General features: G+C 43.3%; 1 long non-coding RNA gene across 1 annotated transcript; it reads left to right on the top strand.

The window, feature by feature from the left end:
* The first annotated feature begins 16,307 nt into the window (after positions 1 to 16,307).
* On the top strand, positions 16,308 to 21,448 carry LOC120236388. Its single transcript, XR_005529667.1, has 5 exons — positions 16,308 to 17,064; positions 17,373 to 18,978; positions 19,864 to 19,956; positions 20,521 to 20,632; positions 21,389 to 21,448. It is a non-coding gene; the product is annotated as an uncharacterized LOC120236388 (long non-coding RNA).
* The last annotated feature ends 2,314 nt before the right edge of the window (positions 21,449 to 23,762 follow it).

Below are 23,762 nucleotides of genomic sequence, written 5' to 3'. Positions count from 1 at the left end.
AGGGGAGAAAGCCCGTTCTTCTTACAAACTCTAGTGTTACTGTGAACTCTGGCAAGATCAGATTCAGGCTTGCTTTCTTTTCCTTCTCTTGTCTTTTTCTTCCTCCTCTCTTCTTCCTCCCCTCTTCTCTCTTTCTCTCTAGGTTCGCCCCCTCCCTCCTCCCCTCCCAGTCCTGCTTTGCTAGTGACAACTACTTTCCCGTTTTTCAAGAACTTTGCTTCTTTCACTGGTCTTTTTTTTTTTTTTTTTTTAATATTTTTTCATTTATTTCTAGGAGAGAGAGAGAGACAGCGTGAGCAGGGGAGGGTCAGAGAGAGGGAGACACAGACTCTGAAACAGGCTCCAGGCTCTGCGCTGGCAGTCAGCACAGAGCCCGACGCGGGGCTCGAACCCACGAACTGCGAGATCATGACCTAAGCGAAAGTCGGACGCTTAACCGACTAAGCCACCCAGGCGCCCCATTTCACTGGTTTTTTGATGCATGCATTTTATTAGCTAGTTTCCAACCCAACTTATTTACCTTCTGTGCATTTTTTTCCCTACCGCTTATTTAGACTTAGCCATTTCTCCAGATACTATGGGGAGAGAATCAGGTCACTTTTTGATTAAACAATCTTGGTGACTTAATAACAACACTCATAACAGACTGACTCGTTTATACATTCAAGAGAGTGTCAGGCGCCATAATTTTAACTACTATTTCAGGCAGCTGAGATTGTTGCAGAAAGAGATTATGGTGTGGGGAGGCAATTCTGGGAAAAAACAAGTCGAAGACAAATAGGCTCTTTCCAACACTGTTTATAGTCTTTAAGGATAATTACGAATTCCAAGCTTTCGGGGACAAAATCATTAACTCTGACATTCCAATCAACCTTGAAATTAACTCCAATCTGAAACCTCAGCCACTGGGCAGGCTTTTTTGATGTGTAATCATGTGCTCTTTCTTTGGAGTAGAAAATTAAGAGCACAATTTGGAGTCATAGAGACAGTGTTACCATAGCATTTTATTCCCAAGGTGGCCTTAATCACAATTATGGGGACACAATTACATGGAAATAGAGATTTCACCTATATTAGGCCTCCTTCCTTCTCTTCATCCTTAATACATACAGGTTGAATATTTTGGCTAAAAACCACAACATCCCAAATTCTTAGCACAGTGCCCAGGTTTTGTCAAAAAGTCAAATGATTTCATTTTCTCAGCCACCCTGCAACTGAGTATCACTATCCTCATTCAAAGTGATAGACCCAAGACTTGACTCCTAGTCTATCTGATTCCAAAACTTCTCTTTCCACTCTTGGGCCCAGAAATTCCTTCTACTTACTATTGTTTGGGGCAACCAAAACAACACTAATATTTTTCTTTTCTTGTGTAATATAAAAATTGAAAGGTGATAAAACTCTGGGGGAAAAAAAAGAAATACTTTATTGTAAGTTTCCATTTTCCATCAAGAAAGCGTTTCATGCTTTCATTCATCCATCCCCAATAAGATGTCTTCTTAATTGTTGCATTGTCACTAGACTTTTTAAATTTTATTTTACTTTCTATATCTCCTGCTCCATGACTGTATGCCCCTCGAGGAAAGAGATCATCTGTGCTGCATTTGTAATCTTCTGTCCAGTACAGAGTCCAATGCCTGGTGTCTGGTAGATGCTCACACACTGAGTGCTCCCTACTATGTGATTTCTCTTTCACTGATGTTTAATGGGTACTTTTCATGGATGATGATCCAAGACCAGTAAGACCTCAGACAATTGACTGTAGTTGGAGAGAGAAGATTAAAATTGGGAATGAAGAGTTAATGATGGAAGACAGGACCAAGGGACCAGTGAGTATTTGGGCTCAAATGTCAAGGCCTCACAGCTTTCCTCATTTGTGACGGAAAATGTATGAAGGGGACTGCGCTGTCCCTGTTTCTCCTCCAGATCTACTCTCTTCTGATTCATCCTCTGCCCAGGAGTCTGACCTCTATAGAATTGATCACCCTGGCTCTTTTACCTGTTTATGAGTTTGGCCATAGAGTACAGGCAGGCTAGTCAAGGGCAGAAAAGAGAAAGGGTGAGTACTTAGACTTTCTACTCCCTCTCTGTCTTGCCATGGACAGGGCAGTGGCTGCATGCCTCTACAACAGCAATGCCTGCTGGGCAGTCCCTGTCCCGTGTTCCAGTGTCACTGGGCTCTGGTAATGCTCATCCGTTTCCTTGCCCTTTTAGCTAATGGGGTAGCAGTAGCTTTTTGCAATCCTTAGTCTCTGGCTATGCTGCTATCTCACATTGGTTCCCTTGATGCTATCCACACCTCTGTAAATAATCTCTTCTTGAAGTTTTTGTCAGTTAAACACATTCTGCTCCTTGCCAGGACACTGACTCACACAGGGAATGTTGGACTGTATAATTGCAGATTATGTGTTAACACGGGCTGGTCAAGTAAAGCCTCTGTCCTCAAGTCAGGGACACATCTGCTTAAGTGATGGAAAGAATCTGAACAGAGGCTAATCATCTCTGTAGCTCTGTTTAGGCGTTACAGCTATAATGCCTTCACCCCACCATTCATCCATTCATTCATTCACGTTTATTCAATAAGTCAATGATATTTGGGGGAGGGGGGCCCACTGTGTGCCAGGCAGTCTTCCAAGCTCTGAAATTAGATCAGAAATAAAACTGACAAAACAGCTGGGTGAGTGGAGTTTTTAAACTAGCTAAAGAGTGGTCATTCTCTCGCTTTTCTCAGATGGGTAAGGGGAAGAGGACAGAGAGGAGGGCTGGATGGCTCTATGTTTGCTTAAAAAATTAATCTCCCTGAACAAACGTTTCCTACTACTTTCCTGAGGGTAAAGTACTGTCGTTCTCTTTCTTGCTACTTGAAACATAGCCTGCCAATACTGATCCTAACAAACTTAATCTGGGTCAAAGACTAACGACGTAGGCCTCTTTCCATGAGCAAAATAAACTTTTCCTACAATCATGGACTGAATTTGACATGGGCTATTGCTCAGCTGATGAGATGGACTCATTTTTATATCAGAACATCAGGTCCAGAAAACACCTAACACATGGGAAGTTCCTGATACAGCATTTAGCACATACTACATATCCAACAGGTACTATTACTTAATCCTCACATCAACCTACAAGTTAGGTGAGAATTATTTTTTTTTGAAGATTTATTTTTAAGTAATCTCTGCCCCCCATATGGGGCTCAAACTCACAACCCCAAGGTCAAGAGTCGCCTGCTCCACCAACTGAGCCGGCCAGGCATCCCAAGGTGAGAATTATTATACCTTTCTAATGGATAACAAAAATGACGCTTAAGAAGATTCAGAGGAAAGGATGTTAAAAAGAAAAGAAAAAGGCTTTGAAATAAGATACATGGGACAGGTGATTCTAATATAGATAGGCACTAGGGGCATACTTGGAACTGTGTTCAATTCCCTGTAAACTTCATGAAACTTTTTATATTGTTCCCATGCAAGTTAGCATCTTAGTATATACATGAGTGAAATTATAGGAATATATCTGGGTCTGCTTTAATTCACAAAAATGCATGAACCAGTTACAATCCCTATTTTTTCATTAATGCTTATAATAATTAACGTACAGCAAGCTCCCTAGCTGATCACAAACATTGGAGTATAGCGGTACCATCAAGGAGATGCATTTCTAGTGACGATTTCATTCAATGATTCCTAAGGTTTTCCTCACCAAAGGTTTATTCTATTTTTTTTCCTCAGAGTTGTCAAGGTTTTAAAAACAATTCCATATTTTATTACCATTAATTAGTAAAAAATTGTAAAAGAAGGCAGGATGAATTTATCACTGATACTTCTTTAATATTGCCTGGAAAGATTTCAGTATTTGAAAGAGTGTGGCAAACACAGGTCAAGAAGCCCTTATCAGCTGTATGAACAGTTCCATATTTATGTGGCTGCCCTAGGCCATCCACTCTTTCAGAAATGTTTTCTCCTCTGTCTATTAATTCTTATGCGCTTGGCCATGAGGCAAAGTTAGAGTTAGGCTTAGAGTCATGTTATATCCTTACCATTTATATAAGTAAATATTTTTTTATGTTGTTGTAGAAAATCTGCTGGATGGGAAAATGATCATGACATTTTGTTTATAGGAATATTATTTATTTACAATACACTGTCATTTTTGTGATTGAAAAAAAAATGTTAGCACTGGGATGTCTCACGGTGTGTTCTTAAAATTCCGCGATAAACTTGGGGCGCTTTTGGGTTTTTTAGAGCTCTATTTTTTTATTAGTGAAACTTAACTTACATACGACAGACAGCACAAATATTAAACTTGCATTTTCGTGAACTTTTACCACCCAGATAAAATTCCTCCCAGTACCTTGAGTGGTTCTCGTATGTCCGCTCCCAGTCGATCCACTCCATACAGATCATGACTATTCTGGTTTCTATTACCATGGGTTAATTTTGCCTTTCATAATTCATAAAAATCAAACAGCTTTTATTCACTTGTATTGATCTTTCTTCGCTTCTTAGTATGCCCTAAGATCGATGCACGTAGTGTGGAGCAGTTTGATATTTCTCATTGCTTTGTAGTATCCATCATGTGCATCTATTGATACTTGGGTCATTTCAGCTTTTGGTACTTACAATGACGTTGCTACGGGTATCCTTGGGCATGCCTTTTGTTGGATAAATTAGTAAAACTTTTGTTAGGTATGTGTCTAGGTGTTGCATTACACGGACGTGAACTGTGCCTTTTTTCAGTCTTACTAAATCCTTACAATTTTCAAACTTGTTGAGCCAGTTTACTCCACTACCAACAGGGCATAAAAGTTCCAGGTGGCCCCCACTGTTAGAAATGTTTGGGCTTTGTCACAGTTTTTTCTTTTTCCATTTAGTAATACTTGTGGATATATAGTGGCATCTAATTGTGGTTTAATTTACATTTTCCTGATGGCTAATAATGTTGACATGTGCTTATTGGTCATTTGGATATATTCTTTTGTGAAACGCTTTGCAAGTCTTTTGACTATTGAAAAATCTTTCATGATTTATAGTTATTTAAATTTTTTCATAATGAATTCTTTGTTGGCTATGTGTAGTGCAAATATCTTTTCATACTCTGTTGTCTTTTCTCTGTCCCAGTAGTATCTGTTGATAAGCAGAAGTGTTTAATATAGCCAAATATAGGACTCTTTTCCTTTATGGTTCATGTATTTTGTATTCTGCTGAAGAAATACTTCCTTGGGGCCCCTGGGTGGCTCACTCAGTTAAGTGACCAACTTTGGCTGAGGTCATGATCTTGTGGTGAGTTCCAGCCCCATGATGGGCTCTGTGCTGACAACTCCGAGCCTGGAGCTGCTTGTCTCCCTCTCTCTCTCTCTCTCTGCCCCTCCCCTGCTTGTGCTCGGTCTCTCTCTCAAAAATAGACAAACATTAAAAAAAAAAATTTTTTTTTAAAGAAGTACTTCTCTACTCCAAGGCCATGAAGATATGCTTTTCTATTATCTTCCAGAGGATTTATTTTCTTGGCCCAACACATTAGGTCGATAATCCATGTGGAATTGAATTTTGTGTACGTTAGAGTTCAAGGTTCATTTTTGTCTATATTAAAACTCAATTAATTCAGCACCAATTATTAAAAAACATCACCTCTTCCCACTGCAGTGCAAGCATCTTTGATATGAATCAAGTGACTGTGTGTGTATGCATCTGGTTTTGGAATTTTATTTGTTCCACTGGTTGTTTGTCTATTCCTAGGTCAATAACCACACTTGATTTAATTAAAGTAGATTTATAGGAAGTCTTGAAATCTGGTAGTGGAAGTACTCCAACTGTATTCCTCTTTTTCCATATTATCTTTGTTTGGCTTGGCCCTTCACATTTCCATACAAATTTTACAGTCAGCTTGTTTATTTCCATACAATGAGCATGGTCAGCTCCTGACCCCAAACCTCTCAGGAATCCTTTACTCTTTACATCTGCCCTTCTCTCCCAGCTTCTGTAGGTCTTATTTCCTGTACCTGTGATTCTCTTTGAAGGATTCCCTGAAAACAACAGGAGCCACTTTGCCCAAATGTACAGAGAGCTGTAAATGCCAGGGAGTTTATGTCTTCCATAGATCTTAGCAATGACTAACTGTTACAGGAGTATGAAATCCCAGCTTATGTGCCTTAAAGTGGGAAAGGTTTGAGGTGTTACATTCCTGTGTTTCTGTGGGAGCAGGATGAAGCCTGACTTTTGCTTCCCCTTCCATGTTCTACTTATCCATTTTCCAGTGAGTTTCTTCTGAGAACATTTATTTGATAAATCACTTGCATGAAAATCTTCATCCCAGGATGATGGTCTTCTTGGTGATCCAAACTAAGGCATTCCAGGAAAAAAAAAATTGCTGGAATTTTGATCGTGATTGTGCTGAATGTATAGATCAGATTTGGGAGAATTGACATAATTACAATATTGTGTCTTCCAATCCATGAATATGTTATATCCTTCAATTTGGGCAAGTCTCCTTTGATTTCTCTCAGTTATGTTTTGAAAACATGTATATGGAAAAATACAATTTTTTTTGTTAGATTAATTCTTATGTATTTGACTTTTTTAATGTTTATTTTTGAGAGATATGAAGTGAGAGTGGGGGAAGAGAGAGAAAGAGGGAGACACTGAATATGAAGCAGGCTCCAGGTTCTGAACGGTCTTCACAGAGCCCAACGCAGGGCTTGAACTCATAAGCTGTGAGATCATTACCTGAAATGAAGTCGGATGCTCAACTGATGGTGGCACACAGCCACCAATGTGCCCGTGTATTTGACATTTCTTAAAGCTATTGTAAATGTTTTTAAAGTTCAGTTTTTAATTGTATATTGATCTTGTGAATTTAGTGATCTTATTATATTCACATATTAATTCTAACAATTTGTTCATAGATTCTTTTAGATTTTCTACATATACCATTAATGTCATCTGTGTATAGTATCAATCTTATCTATTCCTTTCCCACTCTTGCGCTCTTTTTATTTTCTCTCAACTTACTGCACTGGCTAAAACCTCCAGTATAATGCTGAATAGAAATTGTGATAGTGCAAACATCAAATTTCACTGCATTGGATACCAAGGATACATGGTTTCCTTAGCTAAACCTTTCAGCTGAGAAATATTACACACACACACACACACGCATATATGAGTTATGTAAATCTAAATTTTATGCATCGATAAAAATTTGGCATCAAATCTGTGCAAGGTACGCAACATACACAACATGCCTATTGTCACTTGAGAACAACTAACCCAGTGTGTTTACCAATTAGTTTATCATCTTATTTATCAGTCAGTATGATTCTTAGGGATTAGAGGGGAGGCTTTTTAGTTGTCCAGTTTTGGTAACATTATATTCAGGGTTTAAAATCCTTGTCTGGTTAACCTATCTCACTTTCTCCACAATGTTCCCAAGGGAACTACACAATAACAGGATGAGAAACAAAGAATTTTAATTATGAGTTGCTTAAGCAATCTACTTGTTAATGTAGGGCCACAAGGAGCCCTTCATTAAACTGCTGAGATGAACTCAGCAGCTGAGTGACCTGCAAGTTTACCCTCATACTACTTATGTGTTTTGTCATTATTTGTTCAGCAATATCCCCAGAAGTTGTTAGAGCAAAGATCACGCATGCCTTATTTGTTCATCACTCTATCCTAAGATCCTAGCAAGTACCTGGCATAGATCTACCATTTGTTGACTGTAAACTAGTATCAGAGATGCCAAAAATGTTACTCCATCTATGTGACACAAAGCCCCAGTTCATTCATTCATTATTTAGTCATTCAATGACTATTTGAGGACATGCTATGTGCTAGGACTTCAAAAATATTTGCTATTTCCATCAAATATATCATTTAGTTCTCTCAACATCCCTTCAACATAGACATTATTATCCCCACTTTATAGATGAATAAACTGGGGCTGGGCTCTAACAGCACTCATAACCAAATCAACACTATTTGAATTTTTAAAAGTCACTATTTTGCCCAAAAAAGGCAAAAATAAAGAATATGGCAGGGAGAAGTTCCAATAAGGCATGGCCACAGCTTTGGAGGATCTGAATGGGTGTGATGTGGCACCAGCAGGGACTATTATATTTGAAAGCCAAAGTGATACCTTTGAAGTCAGTTAGAAGCTCTAGACTTCCAGAAAAAAACATCTGGTGAGAACAACTGTCCAATGGGAGAATGGTCAGCTTAGTGTTGTGAGCTGTGTTATTACTCTGGGACAGTCCTTCTACTAAGGTATGAATACCATGATGTGGACCTTGCCTTTTAGGAGCTCATAGTCTTGATGTGGAGGCATTTACTTGTTTACTGCTTCGGAGTGCAGCCCAAGGTACCATAGAAGTGTACACATAGGAATGCCTGACAGCTCCTTCTCTGCCAAGCCTTCCTTGAGCAATCTGGATGTAGTTAGAGAAAGGTCTTACGAGAAAGTAGGAGAGTTCTAGATGAAGAACAAAAAGGTATTTCAGGAAGAGGGATTGGCACATGAAAGAGGCCTGATGCCCAAAGTGCCTGTAGAATAGTTCTGGACAAAATGCTAGCAACTTTATTGGGTGAAAGCTTAGGCCAATGTGCTGGGGCAATGACCTGGAGAAACAAGCATCAGATCTCGAAAGGTCTTGAAAGACTTCCCAAGGAGGTCAGAGTAGAGTCCTAAGCTGAGGCTTGCCCATAGCTGCCAGTCCATCTCCTGCATGCATCCCAGGGTCTCTTGGCTAGCCTTGCTTCTGGCCCCAGTGTGGGAAATGTGTGAATTAACGATGAAAACCCTTTTGTTCTGCAGGCCTGTAAAGGCTTCCTGGGAGCACTTTGCAGAAAGAAGTCCTGGCTGTTGCTGTCAACAGTTCATGTGACTCCTGTAATAACAGTATCCTGGTCCCCAGGCAGTTTTCCCTTCTCCTGGGCGTGCCTGCCTCAGTGTCACTCAGAGAATCACATCACTGTGGCCTGGTGCTCCAGTGTGCACAGATCCATTCAGGCCTGGAACCCGTCAGAGACAGAGGGAATTAGATGTGTCAGGAAGAGAGGGGCAGGGCCACATAGCCGGGACAGTTTCCATACAGCTTTTTGGCTCCTGGTGGTGTTTGTGGAAAAAGAACATTTTTTGCTAAGGAGTGAGGTGCTCTTTGCTACCACCATTTTTTTTTTTTTTTTTTTTTTTTTGCCCCCAGAGGTCATTCTTATATTTATTTCTGTTTATGACTTTGAAAATATGTAATAAACCCGTTTGTGTTTTAGCTGTAGTACCAATGAAATTACATTAATCTAGTGCAAATCCTCTTCGGGCAAACTTTTCCAAGCATTCAGCAATGGGCAACATTTGTTGGGTGAAGAGGAAAAAGAATCCGGAAATTTAGGGCTAATGTTGAGGTGTATGTGAAAACTCAAATGTGATTCACTTCGAGAGTCATCTCAATCCCCATTTCACAGATGTGTAAATCGGTAAATCTTAGCAAGGAACCTCAGGGGTTAGGACAAACTCCTCTTCCTTCCCATTGGCAATTAGTCTCCACTCCCATCTTATTGGGGACTGTGAGACTTATTCATCAATGCACCCTACCTCTGGACCCATTTTTCACTCTTCTTTTACTTGCTGTTGACACAAGAAGGCTGACCTCTACAGATCACATGAGCCAGGCTCTCCTCACCTCTGGCTTCCAGTTGGCTTTGGCCAGAGAGAGGTACTGGCATGCGATCAAAGAGTGGAAGGGGAGAGAGGCTGGGTATGCTATTCCCTCCCATTCCTCCCCCAGCTTAGCCATAATGAGGAACATTATGCCTACAGCTCCTTTGGGAGCAGCCATCCTCCCTGGCTTCTGATATCTCTGGACTCTTATAATTCCATTTTCTCCCCTTGTCCCCTCAGGTCTGGGGGGTGGTGATACCTTCCTTCTCTTGGTTGGGCCTTGTTCCCTTAACTTTACCCACAGCACTCAGGATGAACTTTTACTGAGTAAAATCTTTCTGAGTGTGCCTGTGCCTGGCCAGACCTACAGGGACAAAGTCGCTAAGTCTCTTAATTTTATCCCCCCAGGATCTCTCTTTTCTTTCCCCCACTAATGACTCTCTTCATGTCTGGGTTGGGTTTATTAGACAGCTTCCTACCCCTGTCTCCAGTCTGGTCAGCTCCTTTCACCCTCATGCTACACTCAGATAATTTCCTAGATTGCGCATGCAGGCATGCGATGTTCCAACTTATAATCTTTCCGTGGCTCTTCACTTCTCTTCAGATGGAAGCAAACTCTGCCTGACCACAAAGCCCTCCATGGCATGGCCTCAACCAGCGTCTCCTCCCATGGCTGATTCTTCTCAGCGGCTCCATGCTATAGCTATGAGGAAGCACTAGCCTTCTTCCAGGCCCATCTAGCATGCTCATGCTCTCCCAAGAAAACGGCTGCATAACTGATTTTTATTGAGCACTTACTATGCACCAAGCACCAAGTTAAGAATTTTTTAAATGGATAATTGAATTTAATTCTCACACCAACCCAACTTGGCATCTCATTTATAGTCTCCATTTTACAGATGAGGAATCTGGGGACAGCTCTGTGAGGGAAACTGCCATGGTCATTCAGCTGAGAGTCAGTAGAGACAGGTCTTAAAGCCAGGCATCTCAGCTCAGAGGCCACAAATTATAGTCAATGGGAGCTCAAACACCAACTATTCTTTTGGATCCAGCTCAGAGTTCACCTCTACTAGGGCATTTCTCCTGATGCCCTGCAACAGAAGAAGACATTCCCTCATCTAGGTTTCTACACTTGTTTCCTCAACTTAAGCCAACGTACTATAATCAGCTGTTTCCGTCCCTGTGGATGGAGCCCCATGAACTGAGAGAGGATTTCTTTTTTTTTTTTGAGAGAGGATTTCTTAAGGAAAGGCAATCAGTTTTCTGTGCAAGGCAGGCACTAGGTTAGGCTCCGAGCATACTGTAGGAGTTTAGTAATTGGGGACTAAATGAGTAGATAGATACATTTGAAAATATGGACATCTAGCTCAAGCTGATACCTGTGTGTATCAGAAAAGGGAAAGTAGTCAATTCCAAAGCCTTCAGAAATTTTGTTCCAATGTTAAAACTCACTGAAATGTATTGAGAACCTAGCAAGTCCTAGGCATCATTTTAGACCAAGGGGAAGAGCAATGAACAAGATAAAGGTGTCTCCTTCACAGAGATTACTTTTGTGATAATCACTACATTAATAAAGTGAATGAAGGAATGGAGTGAGGGCAGAAGGCAGATCATTGGCTGAGATGATATTTTGTAAATAAAGCACCAGGACAGAGAGAAAATAGTGGAGAAAGGGGAGCTCTCCTAGAGAGGATATTTGAGCAGAGGCTAAGGAGGCAGAACAGGAAGTTCTAGGAGGATGTGGGGAGTGAAGCTCCTCTCAGATAGAGAGAAAGACAAGTACAAAGGTCTTGAGCAGGAGCAAGCCTATCACGTCTAAGCAAGAGCAAGACCTTCACTGTGGCCAGGGCATGGGTGCTGAGAAGGACATGTCAGAACATCAGATGCTGGAGGGCATCAGAGTCACTGTGACCAGGGCACGGGTGCTGAGAAGAATATCAGCTGTTAGAAGGTATCAGAGGCGGTGATTTAAATTTACTCTATATGTGAGGGGAAGATGGTGATATTTTTAATTAGGACAAAGTCATGATCTCCCTTTCATAACAACAACAAAAAAATACCTCTCTGGTACCTTTCTGGCTGCTTTGTGGAGAGAGTATGATTTCAGTTCTCAGAGTCTCTTGACCTCTCACTATGCTTAAGGTACATGCTCTTAACTGACTAGTTAGTAGTAGTAAAATAATGAAAAAGCCACTGACCATACCTAAAGCTATTAGATACTAATAGTTTCAACTATGTGCTTTTTGTATCAATAGAATTTTCTAGTTGTTGAACATGTGCTTTTACCAAGCACTGATATATACATTTAACTTGTAGGGATGTGGAGAGAACTTAAGATAATGATTGCCCCCTCCTCGCCCCTGGAAAAAAAGACCATGAGAACTGGAGAGGTAGAATGGTCATCTTCAGATCATGTAGCTGGCAAGTAGAACTAAAATTCAAGCCTCGGTCTGTCTTCTCATCTGCCTGTGTTCCTTCTACTCAGCCATGCCACTTTCCATGCTGTAAATACTAGCTTCTGGGTCTGCCCGTTATCTTTACCAACCTGTGGAGGCATCAGAACAGAGAGACTTCTCCTATTTGTTTTTTTAATGTTTATTTTTGAGAGACCATAAGCAGGGGAGGGACAGAGAGAGAAGGGGACAGAGGATCCGAAGCAGGCTCTTCACTGACAGGAAGGGGGACATGTGGCTTGAGCTCACAAACTAGAAGGTCATGACCTGAGCCGAAGTCGGACGCTCAACCAGCTGAGCTACCCAGGTGCTCCAACTCACATCTTTGTTTAAAAAAGAATGTTTCCTTACTTCTCTCAACAATCCTGTGAAAGGGACACTGATAAAATTATCAATTCTCATTTTACAAATCTGTGTACTGAGGCTTAGAGAGGTGAGCTGGTTGACATGAACCAGAGGAAGGATTGGAACCCAGTTCTGTCTGACTCTAGAGCCCATGCTCCCTTTTCTCTTTCAGTGTTATCCAACAGAGTGTTCTACAATGATGAAAATACAGCCACCTGTGGCTACTGGGCACTTGAAATGTGGCCGGTGTAACAAAGGAACGGAATTTTAAGTTTTATGTCATTTTAATTAACTTTAAATAATCTCATGTGGCCAGCAGCTACCACAGAAGATGGTTTAACTAATACCATGCAAATTAAGACAAGGACTAATGACATACTTCCCCATCCCTCTCCTTCTTACTTCCACTGCTGACTGAGGACCGAGCATATATAGGGCAGTGTGTGGACGGGGGTTGGTGGAGCAAGGACGATCAGATCCTGTGCCTGCTCTGGCTTCTGTTTAAGGTAGGGAGATTAGATGTGTGCATAAATAACTAAAATACAAAGTTGAAGGTTTAATGTTCTAAGTGTCCTGAGAGCGGAGCCGATAAGAGGTGAGAGGGTATCGGGTCTCCAAGCCCACTCTCTTTCCTTATAGGGCAGTCAACAGCAGGGGGAGGCTGGCGGGGATGGGGGGGGCGCAGAGATAACTGGTATGGATGTGCCTTAACAATCACATGCTCCATAAATCGTCAAGCACTCTGTAGGTGCAGCCCTCAGAGACGACATTGTCTCTGCCTCGAGGGTTCATAATGATAATATTGCCAAGATCTGCATTTGTAATCTCATTTGCTCTTCACAAGCTCACTGTGAGGCATACAGAGTTCCGTCCCCACTCAGATGTGGCAAGAGGTACTCAGAAAGGGTAAGCACCTGCCCAGTGACAAACATGCAGTTGGGGCAGAGCTTTGGGTGCGGCCCTGGATTTTCTGACTCCAGAACTAGGTATCCCTGCAACTCCCTTGCCGCCCTTGGCAGATTTTATGAGTTACTGCTATCTGTCCACCCTTATTCCTGGCACAGACAAGACCTCCTAGGGAAATAATTTGTGAGGTTTAGGCAATTCTCAAGCTAGCTGGGACGTGCTACAGCTACACCCTTGACCCAGGGCAGGTCTTTTGGATGCACCAAGGTCTTTGTCATTAACAGGGGATGTGCCAGAGAATGAGGTCAGTGGTGAGACCATCCTGATGTGGCCACAAACAGGCCCAGATTCCACAGTCCTGAAGGTTGTCCAAATGGGCAGGCTTCTGAGGGACCCATCAGCATTCTTGGCATCTATTCCTGAAGGATCTCATCCCAGGAGAATCATAAAAATGTGGTGTTCTGCAAGACCCAGAGAGACTTTCCCATCTTCGACCCAGCTTCCTCTTTGTATAGAAGGAAAGATCAGGGCCTAAGAAAGGGGAGACAATTTGTACAGCCAAGGGCCAGTTTACTTCCCTGATATTGTTTCAAATCTGTATTTCTTGACCCCCAAAGCATGTCTCCAGGCATCACTTTAGGTCTTTCTTTGGGATTTGTTTTGAAAATGCAATACAAGAGCACACCACAGGCAAACGATTGCATAACAGTATTTGTTGATGTATTTACGAGACGGCTGACCGATGTCCGTTCAGGGACTTGAGAGTGTTGGAGACAGGAGAGCCCATGGTGCTCGTCCATCAAACCCCCTATCTTACAGGCGGTTGACCAAAATTCAGCTTGGTTAGTGGCTCGCTCAGTTCACATAGCAAGCTGGCGTCTTAACTAAGCGGTCTGTGTCAGTTTCTGGTGCCAGGAGCTCACTGCTTGACAAGCTTTGAGGGGAAGGCACGTATCACTGGCACAAGGTCTTTGCCTTGATGGCTCTGTTTCCTGGGGAGCCCAGCAGGTGACACATGCAGATACGCACTGTCACCAGCTCACTGTGAACTTGGAGTCCATCTTGGTGGTTCTGATGCAAACGCAGCTCAGCTCCCTCCTCCAAGGCCCAGTTTTCCCCAGGGTCTCCAGGACGATGCTCCTATTTCTCCCAGGATGCCCCAATCCTCTCATTTCTTTCCTTCCATTTTTATGGTCTATCCTAGTCCACTTTGACCTTCTGCTGGATAATGGACTCCAAGGAACGGGAATTCACTGCTTTGAACACCTACTGCAGGCCAGGATTTGCATGATTATCTCTTTTAAGCCTCTCAATAGCCCATGAAAAGGAGGATGTCATTATACCTTTCTGGGAAGGCAGGCTGCTAAGTCTCGGAGAGGAGCACTAGCTTGCCCAAGACCACACAGCACACACCTCATTAATCTAGTCCGTAAAACGTTTATTGCACACCTGCTGGGTACTGGGCACTACTTTAGGTGGAACGAAGCTCTTTATCTCACAGAGAGGCAGATTAAACAAGTCGACAAGTTTACTTCAAGCTCCGTGAAACAGGACAGCTTATTGTCCCATAATTTCCCGAGTTCTGATCCCACTGCTAATTCCATCAGGAAATCTCTTTTCTTAATTCTAGGTGTTCCAAGTCCACACACCCTTAGGGCCCTTCTCCTCCAGGAACCTTCCTCCAGTCTCTTGAACTCGAACCAGATCTTAAAAGCTAACATATATTAGGCACTTACATGTGCCAGAAAGTAGTCTAAGCTTATTGCATAGTTTAACTCTTTTTATCCTGACAACAACTTCACAAAGTCAGCATTGTTAATAGCCACATTTACCAACCAGGAGACTGGGGCTCAGAAAGGCTAGCTCTGTCCCATATTGTCCCATAGTAAGTGGTAGAGTTAGAATTAGAACTTGGCCAGGTTGTTTCCACAGCCCATGCATTTAAATATTATTCTGACTCTGGCCAAAACTCCTTTCATTCTGAGCCATGTTGAAGGATGCTGGATGAGGCAGCCTGGTGTCAGGGGGAGATCATTGGAAGTGTAAACAGTGGTCCAGGTCTGAGCTCAAACTCAAGCAATTTTGTCATCTCTTTGGACCTGGGATGTTCAAGGCCCAGTGGGAGATTCAAATATTCATCATACAGGATCATCTGTATGTAAATATCCTGTGGCATGGCCCCTGAGACTCAGACTCGATGCTCAATAAATGCTTGCTGAATCTCAATTTGGATAAAGCAACTATGATGGTCATTTCTTCAGTGGCCACACTTTGACCCTCCACAAAGTAGGTGCTCTTAGTAGTCTATCACGGAGACAAGGCACCTTAGGAAAAGGTGGTACATTTTTCTTGTTCGCTATCTGATTCTTCTATATATAGGCTTTATGCTAGCTGGACCAGGTCTTAGTCACCTCTGTGAACACCCTAGCTCATGTAACATGTAACTCACACAAGACATGAGGTAAGATCTTAGTGGATGAAAAGATCCCAAATGGAACAGACTTTTAAATTTGAAGACTTGCCTTTCTGGTCACATGGCCACAGCTGATTGGCCTAATCTGAGTCAGGTGTCCACCCTGGTATAATCAATTCCTCCAAGGAGTTTGGAGTTGGGACTTTGAGGTGGAGTTGGTTGGCTGTGGGAAACAAGTCAAAAGAGTCCTGTGAACTTTGGGGCTTGTTTCAATTACCATGGCTGTGAAAGAAATCACTTCAGTGGTATACAATGACCATCTATTATGCTCATAGATTTCTAGGGTCTGGAACTCACATAGGGCACAGCGAGACCAACTATATCTATACCACCATGTCTGAGGTCTTAGAAGATTCAAAAGGTTGGGGGCTGAAATCCTCTCAAGCTTCTTTCATTCACATGTCTGGCTATTCCTGGACATCAGCTGGAGGCCTTGGTTTCTTTCCACATTGTCTCACCACATGGGCTATTTCGGGCCCCCTTGCAGCATGGTGACTAGGTTCTAAAAGTAAGCATGCCCAAAGGGAAAGCCTAGGTGGAAGCCATATTGCCTTTATGACTTAGCCTTAGATGTCATTCAATGTCACTCATGATATGCATTCTATTTACTGAGGCTGTCATAAAGCCCTGCCCAGCTTCATCAGAGGGAGAGATAGACTGCCTTTTGAGCAGGGCTAGCAAGTTTATAGAAGGACATGTAGGAATGAAAATATCGTGGTAGTTCATGTGGAAAACGTGGTCTGCCACAGGTGCTAAGGCAGCCATGCGGGGTGCCGCCACATGGGTTATATGCATGAAGAAGAGTCAAAGATGGCTTTAGAGGGAAAGGGGCTATTGAATAGAGCAGATAAACCAGGGAGTGAAGAAAACACCATTTGGCCAGAGAGTCAGGGTGTTGCAGGTTGGGTTCTCTAAAGGAGACCCTCAGAGTTTGGAGTACAAGGTGTTTATGAAGGAATAGCATCTGTGAAAGGGAGAGGAAGCAAGGTGAAAAGAAGCTGACCTGCGATAGAGGTCCAACCAAGCTTTAGCCAACACAATGGGTCCTGTGTTTACCTCTCAGTGTTGTCCCTTGTCAGTCTGAGTGACTGGGCCTTTATGTGCTGCCTAGTTTACTCATGGACTGTGGACCACTCCAGCAAGGCCAGGACCTTGGAGGGGGCTGACCTCTATAGTTATGGCAGGCCCTCTGAGGAGTGGTGAGCTGGAAGCTGCCTGCTGACGGAATTCTCCTAGGTAACATGTCAAGTTTTTTCTAGAATGGAGGATCTGTGCCCTGCATCTCTGTTTGTCACAAGGGGGAGGGCTTTCCGGTTCCTGTGATCTGGTTTGTCTGTCCTCCAAGTGGGTTCAATAAAACATCCTTCCGTATTTATGATACACCACTCTTCATTGAGCTGGATTGATTTACACATCCTGCAACCCAATATACCAGCCTAAGGCTCTAGGTCTCACTTTCTCTACCTATAAAGCAAGGGGGTTGGATGGGTCTTCCTGTTTTGAAATCTGGTGATTCTTATCCACTTGTCCACTGCTTTTTACAGGGCCAGCTCTGTAGAAAGTGGAACACAGCTCACTTGTTGAGAGCTTCTTATCAGATACAGACCCAGACAGACACAGTCTGGCTTAGCTGTTCATGTGATTTATTCACCCTGTTCTGAAAAAAGCACCAGGTGATATCTGAGCTATGGCAGCAGCCAGCTGGCTCCCAACACATTCCAGGTATAAAAATAGTTCATAAGCAGCACCGAGTTCCAATAATTCTGACTTCAGTCTCTAGAAACTCCAAAATGGCCTGGAAAATGCTGGCAAACCCAGTTTCTGCCATGAGCCTCCAGGGTCTCTCTTTGCAAGGTACAGCAGTGCTACTGGAAGCAGATCGCTGAGTGCACAAAGGACACAAATACTAGGCAATTCTGGCCATCAGACTCTTGCTCTTCTCCCAAAAGTCAGAGTAGCATAAATTTGGATGACACACAATATTGGGGTTGCACAAACCAGGATTTAATTTCTGTATCTGCTGTGTACTGACCATTAAACTTAGCCTTACTTAGTAGGTTTCCCTGCCCTAAAAGTATATCCAAAATCTATCTTACAGGCTTAGTGTGAACCCTGAAAAGATAATATAAAGCATTTAAGCACAATGCCAGGCATGTCCTTAATGAATATTATCAGCATCAAAGAAAAACAAACTCTCCATTATCAAGCCTCTGCTCTGTTCCAGGAACTGTGATAACATAACAGAACTATCAACGTGTGCTTCTGACCTCAAGGAATTTTGGTATAGTAGGAAAAAAAAAAAAGTACTGTTCTAATATAATATAAACTTTCATACTGCAGCTAAATGCCCTTGGACAAGTAATTTCACTTTGTGGGTCTCCATGTCCTATAAAGTGGAGAGAATTCTGCTCAATTTACAGACTCATGTTGATGACTGGAGATGATGATGTATGATAAGGTGTCCAGCACGTAGTAAGAGATACACTATGACCTCCATTCTGGACTACTGGCCTTCACCATTCTGTGGGCTGCTGCTCACCAAAGATGATGGCCAAGCACTTCATTTGAAGCCTCGGGAATTTGCTAGCCTCTTCAGCCATTTGGCCTGCTTCAAACTTTATGGGACATATTAAGTCAGACGTTCAAAACACTAGAGGCCCACGAGCCAGGAAACTCCAGGCTCAGGACGGTGCTTTGCCACTGCGAGTTTCACCATTCTAGTGTCCCCATTTTTTGGGGAGCGGGGAGGGACAAGGAGATTTGGAGCTAGGCAGCTGGCGCTTATGGTATGGACTCTGCTCTTCGTGTGTGAAATCTAACAGACGTGCCTCAGTTGGAGGCCTCCGTTTCACTTGTGCCAAGGGTCTAGGCTCTACCTCCTTCATAGAGCATTGTGCCATTCAATGAGGTAGTGTATGTACAGATTTAATCCCGTGTCTAGCTCAGGGATTCATAAGTGTTTGCTGTTAAGTATTTTTATAACTCAACACATAGGCAGCACATATTCAAGATGGAGCTGAGTTGAAGAAATTAGCGTTCAGTGAATTTACTCTGTTGTTTTCTATTTGCACTCTGACTGCCTGACACACGGGAAGTGCTCCATGCCTGTTGGTCCTGTGGCCTTCCAGACAAATGTCACTTTCAATCCAGGTATCATGTGTGAAGACCATTTCTGTTTTCACATTTTTTAGTTTCTTTTTTTCTCCCCTGCCAAGGAGCTTGAATCTTTTCCCTGTGGATGAAAAGTATTTTTCCTGACCTTGAAACTTCAGGCAAAAGGTCCCCCAGGGAAAGTCATGAGGGAAGCGGGATGTGCACTTACTTGCCGAGATTGTCGACGGTCATGAGTCAGGCCAGGGGGCCCCAGGCTCATGCTTACTTGGCACCATTCCTCTGGGCTGCTCGTGACTTTGTGATCACCTTTGGTGATTCTCGTAGAAGGAACGAGTGAGTCTCTGGTGCGGACACACACATACATGCACGTGTGCAAGTTCGTAATGACTCACGTCTTCTCCTAATGTCAGCTGGTTCCCATGGAAAGCTGGGTGGCTCCGGTGCGCCTCTCAGTTCCCAAACTGACTATAGAGAGGCAGTGACTCACTGCTCAAAATGCGGCGAGTGGGGAAGCCATGGTCAGCTTGGCTACTACAAAGGATCTTGGAAGCTATGGGCCCAGAGACAAATCACATTTCTGGACTTTTGAGAGAACTATGAAACCCTCTAAATTTAGATTGGGCTCTCTTCTGGGATCAGTCAGCTCGGCAAGAGATGTCATTTCATTATGAAAACCTGACCTGAAATCCTGATAGCCCAACAGCCTGTGCATTTGTGTGCTCCTGGCCAACAGAGATCATCTGACAGAGGCCTCCACGTCAGTTGTAGAATTGTTTCCCAGCCCAGGCTCCTTCCAGTCCCCAACCTGCTGGAAATCACCCCCAAACGTGCTTGGAAAGGTGCTGATAATTTCCAAGGGTCTCCCAGGGGCTCTGTGGGCATTGTATACAATCTCTTGGTTAACCTAGTCCCCCTTTCCAGGAGACATTCATCAGGGACCTCACGGTAGCAGAGCCAGAAACTGAACCTCAGCGTGCCTGACTCCAGAATCTACACTCTTCCTACTACACCAGGGTGAATCCTCCACTAACCTTGGTTTCTCTTAACCAAGCCCACTTCTTTACACTCCACTAACCTCCAAGCACAGCTCACTGAAATGAAGGGAAATGGGGCAAAGCATGGGACATTAGGCAAAACTCAGGGTTGGTTGGTTGTCTTTTACTAATAAGATTGGCTAGACCATCTCTTGGCTTTACTCTTACTTGAATGGTTTAGAACCTTGGTTTTCAACATAGGCTATACATTCAAACTCCCTGGGGAAGTTTTCCAAAACACCAGTGTTCAGGCTTCTGTCTAGAGCTTTTGATTGAGTTGGTCTGGACAAGAGCCCTGACCATTATTTTCTGACAGCTTTCCAGTGATTCTAGTGGGCAGGCAGGAGTGACGACAGCTATAGAACCTGACCCTTCCCACTCTTGCACGTTAATGGTCACAGTCATTGCCTAATTGCCCATGCCAGAAACATGAGGGGGTGACCCCTTGCTCCCGCCCTACCTCTGTCACACCTGATATACCACATCCCTGTACTTCCAATATTTGCTCCAATCCGTTCTGTTCTTTCTGTCCTGGTCTCTCCAGAGAAGTCACTGTCACTCTTCTACACAAGTGCAGAAGCCACGGAGGTGGGCCAGCCAGTTGTCCAAGCGTCCATATCCCTCTCTCCTTGTTCTTGCTTGAAACTTGATTTTGGGTAAGCACTCATCGCTCTCCCACATAGCTCAGGGACATTGCTACCCTCTACATTTTAGAGGTCGGTCCTAATAGAGCTAGTCTGGGCATGAGACACCACCCAACTACTGGAGTAGATTTTTCTTCTTCCCTGCTGGATGTGAGCAATGAAGCATATAGACCAGATGGTCCTTGGCAGCCATTCCGGGCCTAAGAAGGGAACCAGCCTTCGGATGACATATATATCCAGATGATTATGCTATGGTTTGAGATACTATGAAGGGAAACAGCCTTAGGATGATATTTATGTCACTCTAAGGCCCTTATAGTATAAATTACTAGATTATATTACATAGTATATGTTACTATGTTATATATTATAGAAAGAGTACATTAGAACACATTAGACATAACAGTAAATATGCTCTAAGTAAGCTATGAATGAATGACCTCATTATCTGACTGGAATCAAGGCATCAGTGTACCCAAGAACAAAGACTGGCAAACTTTTTCTATAAATGGACAGTTTGTATAGAATTTAGGCTTTGTGAACCACACGGTCTCTGTTACAGACTCGCAGCTCTGTGGTTGTAGACCAAAGGTCATTGTAGATAATATGCAAATAAATGGGTAGAGCTGTGTTCCAATAAAACTTTATAAAAACACTCAGTGTGCCTAATATGGCGGTATTTGGCTGATCTATCATGTGGGGCGGGGGCGGGGCAGGGAAGGAAATGTTGGACAGGTAAGGAATGACAAATATTTGGCCTCTCTGCAGAACTGCGGTCTCCCATGACAGATGTCACTAATCGATTATGAGCCTCTTTCAGGCTGAACCTGCATGTGCTCTCATACTCCTCACCCAAGCGCTATCAATCAGAGTCAGTATGCTGAGCACAAGCTCTTTGCCACCCCTGCCTAGACAGTGCTCTGTGGTTCCTCATAGAAGCCCTCTGGATGGTAGCTCACAGACCTGGGTTTTCTACTTGCGCTGTGTGGACATTATTCCAGACAGTCTCTCCCTCTGGGTCTCGGATATATCTAATGTTGGGAGCTTTGCTGACAGGAACTTGAGAGATTAAGTAGGCAAAGCCTTCCTTAAAAGAAGAAAAATAAAAGCTGTCTGCTTTTATTCGGTGTTTGCTGTGTGGTCAATTAAGCAAGAGAAAATAATTTAAGCCAGTTGTGATAACATAGCTTTAGAACCTGGGCTCATATTTTTTCCTTCCCACCTTGCGGAGTTATTGAGGTCAGAGCACGGCTGTAGTGGCAGGAACGGCTGATGGGCTGAATCCCGTTCCAGATGCCACCTCTCCTCCCATTGTGCCACTTGTCAAGTTTTCCAAATATGCCCCCTTCACCTTCCATTTCTGTGTTATTTTCATTCTGAGGCTCCTGACAGGTTTAATTCCTCAGCTAAGCCCTCTCCCCGTCCAAATGTCGCCACCCTTGTCATACGATTTATTTTCCACACACACTGAAAATCAAGCTCGAACATTTTTCTCAACTGTGAACTCTTGAGACATAGCCTTTGGAGCGGCCATCCATCATGGTGGCAATACTATAGAGAGTGGATTCTTTATTTGTTTAGTACTTTCCATTCTAGATCAGATTTCGTCGAGGGCAGCCTGTGTCAGCAGAAAGATGCCCTTTCGTTGGGTATGTGTCCTTCCTGTCCATCAAGCATGAATCGGGAAAAGGAAGCAATCTGAAGCACCTACTACGTGCCAGCCACAGCGCTGAGTGGCTTTACATACCCAGTTAATCCTCCAAGTCATCCCGGGAGGGAGAGGTTAGTCCCCATTATGCCGATGAGGCAAGGGACTCCGAGAAGTTAAGAGGGTAGTTTGGTAGGTGTTTCCAGAATCCTGGTTGTAGGTCAGGTTTCCAGAGAATACGAACCAACAGTACAAGTATGCAAACATGTGCACATATATGTACACATGCATTCTCCTCTAGCATCCATCTTTCTATATCTGAGAGATTAATTTTAAAGAATTGGCTCATTCATTATAGAAGCTGGTAAGTAAAGTCTCCAGGGCCGGCTGGCAGCCTATAAGTTCAGGGAAGGGTTGCTATGCAGTGAGTCTCAAATCCTTAGGGCAGGGCAACAGACTGGAGACTCAGGCAGCGTTCGTGTTACAGGCTTGAGGCAGAATGTTCTCTCCTCTGGGAAATTCAAATTTTGCCCTCAAGGCCTTTAACTACTTCGTTGGATGAGGCCCACTCACATAGAGGATAATCTGCTTTATTCCAAGTCAACTGGTGATAATGGTTCATCATATCTACACAAGAGCTTCATGGCAACATCTAGATTACTATTTGACCCAACATGTGTGCAGCCTCACCCAGCCCAGCTCACTGCCACATAAAATTAACCACACTAGTCCATTACGGTCTCTATTTCTCATACTTCCTCAGGCTTGAACAAGTGCTGAAAGATTTTTTTCAGCTTTCTTACATTCAGTTGCTAATGTAGAGTGTGCACAAGGCCAGCATAGGATGTGGAAATTGGGGGACTCCCGTTGAATGTGGCGGCATGTCGTCCACAGTGGACTTTTGGTCAAGTTTGTGGTTAGAATCTTGCTTTACTGGCTCTATTGTGCTCTTAGGATCTGGATGTCCCAAGATGGCTTTTGTGTCCCTCCATTGTAGGGCCTTTGCCTACTTCTGCACACGCAGTACTCCAGCCACTGACTTGTCATTTTTCCTAACAGATGCTCTGTTTACCTCTGTGCTTTCTCACACAGTTTTTCCACGAGTAACGCCAAGACGACCCCTTAGTATCCAGCGTAATTACCATGTTCTTGGGAGCCTTCCCAAGTCTGCAGGGAGGCTGTGACCCACAAGTGAATGTAACTGACCACAGGGCTTATCACACTGCCTGCCTGGTCAGCGATGAGCATCATGTGGGCATAGTTGATGCCTCATTTCCTTGGACCTCCAGGGTGTAGAGTCATGTCTGGCAGAAGGTGGACACTTAATAAATATTTGTTCAATATCGAGCGAAAGAGGAGAGTGCAATCTTTGATATTCTTGGTCCTTTCCTTAGCGTTTCAGAGTTTTTCTTCTTTCCCCTCAAATTACTGTCTGAACGTGAGTTCCTCCAAACACCCGTCATTATATCATAAATGTTCCTTCTGACGAACAAT

This window comes from Hyaena hyaena, unplaced genomic scaffold (genome assembly GCF_003009895.1).
Source record: "Hyaena hyaena isolate Hyena2069 unplaced genomic scaffold, ASM300989v1 scaffold_5, whole genome shotgun sequence".
Lineage (NCBI taxonomy): Eukaryota > Metazoa > Chordata > Mammalia > Carnivora > Hyaenidae > Hyaena > Hyaena hyaena.
Note: the sequence above shows the minus strand (reverse complement) of the source record. Positions and strands in the feature narration are given on the sequence as shown.